We start from the raw sequence: 3,853 nt of genomic DNA on the forward strand, positions 1-3,853 counted from the left end.
TATGCTTTTATCTGCTTCTCCCTTTTTAATATTTTTATCTCAAAGAATATGCAATGTCCAATATATTGTTACTCATATTTTAAGGGCGTTTAAGGACCACATAGTCAATTTTACGGCCCTAATACCGATATGATATTAATTTTGATTCTCTGCCTTTTTACATGCGGTGTGAAAAACATTTCATCCACTTGTACTAGGGACATCTGTTATCAGGACATTTGTTAATTATGCTTTGGTATTCCTCTTCCTTTTTGTGCGAAATTACTCGTAAAAAAATGAAATACTTTCATACTCACAAGACAACACACTTGTTACAATACAGGCACAAAAGTAGTTGCAATACAGTTAGTAGCATAGTTATGATTTGAGTATACTGGAAGCTTATAAAACAGTGTTATCACTACACTCTTCCTCTTCAACAAAGTCTCAAAAAGAATTGACCAAGTCAAGCTTCTCACTATCACTGTTTGTCAGTACCGACTTACTTTCTCACTTCTGTTCCCCTAAATCATTTGTAATTTTCATGTGGTTTGTATCTTTGTTCTCCTGGGTGGGGTTCCTGACCTCCCATAGTGGGCAGGGAGGTACTTGCTGTGTCTTCTATCCCCTATATCTGTCTTCCAACTTGCTTTCTGTCTTTGTCTTCGCAAGAGATTACTTTGTTTTGTCCTGAGTCCTAGCTGGGAGGGAAACAGTCAAATGCATAGTTATTGTTTTGGGAGATGATATTTTTTTCCTTGTAAATCATCTCTCTGTTATGTATTATTATGTTTGTTATTTTTAATGTATAATGTAAGCATTTGAATGTATTCCTCTTTGTTGGATTTTGTGCTTGTGTCCGGATGAGACATAGGTGATCTCAAACTAAGTACATTGGTGGTATGCTCTTGGAATCTACATCTGATCCCTATTTGTTCCCAGTTCCCCTTTGTCTTACTTTCTCTTGGGTACTTTAATTGTAATTCTAGAACTCTTTACTATCCCATTTTCTTCCTTTTTACTGGCGCTGATATAACATAAATGTGTTGCAAGCGCCGTAAAACCCTTAAAAACAAAAAACAACATATCTTTGTTCTGGAAAGGGATCATTCGGTTTGGCCCGAGCTCTGCACTCTCCTTTCCTGGGAGGGAAACAATTGGATGGATTTATCCTTTTACGAGAGACGATTCAGTGGAATCTGCTTAACTCACTCAACCCAACCTGTCATTTCATACAGTATTCTGGGTGGGGATCCTGACCTCCCATAGTGGGCAGGGAGGTACATGCTGTGTCTTCTATCCCCCATACCCGTTTTCCAATTGTTTCCTGTCATTATCTTGGAATGAGATTTCATAGTTTTGTCCTGATCCTTGCCGGAGTTCCTTGGCTGGGAGGGAAACAGTCGAATGTATAGTTATAGTTTTGGGAGATGATATTTTTTTCCTTGTAAATCATCTCTCTGTTATGCATTGTATTATATTATATGATTGGTAAACATTTGAGTGTATTCCTTTTAGTTGGGACCTGTGCTTGTGTCTGGATGAGACTTTTAGGTGATCTCAAACTAAGTACTTTGGCGGTGTGTTCTTGGAATCTACATCTGTTGCCTATTTGAACCAATTCCCCTTTGTCTTACCTTTTCTTTTGTGCTTTAATTGTAGTTCTAGAACTTTTTACTATCCCATTTTCTTCCTTTTTACTGGCGCTGATATGACCTTAATGTGTTGCAAGCGCCGTAAAACCCTTAAAAACAAAAAAACAAAACAATCATACAGTATTCAGAGACAAATTATAGGCATGTTAACTTTCAACAAATCATTACACATTAACTCACTCAACCCTAACACCGACTATATCATCCGTAGTTTACCTGGGTTTACTTTAACCCATGCCTATTTATTACATTTTTCTGAGACAAATTATAGGCGTAGTATCAAAGCTAATGTTTTTTTTGTTTTTACATGTTAATGGTAGTTGAATAAAACTAGCTATGTACATGCTCATTTTTAATCGATTTTTTCCCATTTTGAAAACTAGCACAAATCTCTAGGATTGAGTGAGTTAATACAGCTGTTTTAGCTTTTTACACGATGATAATAGTTGAATAAAACTATGTACAGTATGTCAATTTTGTTTGAGATTGAGTAAAAGTGTATAGAATTATTTTTGTCAATCTTGAAAAAGAGTGTACAGCTGGAGGTAGAGGCCGAGGGTTGAGTGAGTTAGAATGTACTTTCACTACAGCGCATTTCCCCCAAATCAGTACGTCAGGTATGCAAATATATTTATATATATATTATTATTAATATTATGATTTTTATTATTATTATAATTATTATTATCAGGAGTCCCATTAATGAAACTATGCATATTCCATGTGCTATAATTTATTTTATTGACATAATTTAGTTATGGTTTTGTAGTAAAATTTTACATGTAAATTGTAAATATATATTTTGCAGTACAATTTTTCCCCTCGCAGATATTCTTGGGTTTGGAACTATCATCATTGCATCATGACAGCGAATAAATATTTCAAAGTATCCTTTATTAATACAATGGCCGATTGAAAAGTTCTCGAAAAGTTCTTCATTTTTTTAAGGGGTGGTTAGGAAGGGAAGGGGGAAGTGGTCGTTTATTTTTGGTTGGCTCTTGTATTTGTATATGCCATCACCATTGTATTTTTTCTTTTTTGTCATGGGAGTGCTTTGCTGAACGTTTGGCTAGTTTTACAAATGACCATTTGGGGGACAATCAACAACAATTAATAGCGGAAAAGTGGAAATAAATACAATCACATCAATCCAGTCCGAACACCTCAGTTCCCAGCATTGTGTCCTGATTACAGAGATGTTTGTTTTTAATTTTAAGGGTTTTACGACCCTTGCAACACATTTAATTCATTACAGCGCCAGTAAAAAGGAAGAAAATGGGATAGTAAAAAAATTATAAATTTACAAATAAAAGCACACAAGAAAAGTAAGGGAAATGGTGCAATTAGGGTACAGATGTCCAAGAGCAATGTGCATGCTTAAGATCACCTAAAAGTCTCATCCAGACTCCCACTAAGAGGAACATTATACTTTCAAAACAGCAAACATAACAATACAAAACAGGGAGATCGTTTACAAGGAAAAAAGTATCTCTCAAAATTACAACTAAGCATTTAACTGTTTCCCACCTTGCAAATGACCTGAGCCTGGGCCAGGACAAAACCAAGTAATCTCATTCCAAGACAAAAGACAAAAAGCAAGTTGGAAAATAAACATCGGGGTACCGAAGATATAATAAATGACCTTCCTACCCACTTTGGGAGGTCAGGAACCCCACCCAATTATTACAGTTTAGAGACATCAGGAAAGTGGACTCAGTACCTAAAGTGTAAAAATAAAGAAGAAAAAATCCGTCCCCAGGCAACCTAGTAGTAGAATAAAAAATCCTCGGATCTCGAGCAACCCTATATATAGGCTATATATACAATGGAAATAGGAAAAATAAAACCCTACGTCAATAGTTCAAGTCCGCTTTGGGCAGTGCATAGTTGAGTCCTTGAAAAGGCTCTATAAAATCATTTCTCTCACCAAACTCGGATTTAAAATAAGTACCTGTTGTTGACAGCGATGTCGTTCGTAAAATTTAAAAATATTGTAATATCGCCTAACAGGCATCATGTCTCGTCCTTCATATTAAGTGCTGCTGTTGGATAGGGACCTCTTGTAAAACACTTTGAGCTCAAATTAAATCAAATTTACAAAAGAATTTTTTTTTTTTTTTGGTTGCCAAATTGATCTTAAAGCACCTATGGTGCAGTCAAACTTCTGCATCTGACATTTTTTTAAAATCAAAAAAAAAAAAATGAATGAAATGCTGAGC

Source organism: Berghia stephanieae, chromosome 11, assembly GCF_034508935.2.
Source record: "Berghia stephanieae isolate SIO BIC M18660-M18661 chromosome 11, UCSD_Bste_1.3, whole genome shotgun sequence".
Taxonomy (NCBI): domain Eukaryota; kingdom Metazoa; phylum Mollusca; class Gastropoda; order Nudibranchia; family Aeolidiidae; genus Berghia; species Berghia stephanieae.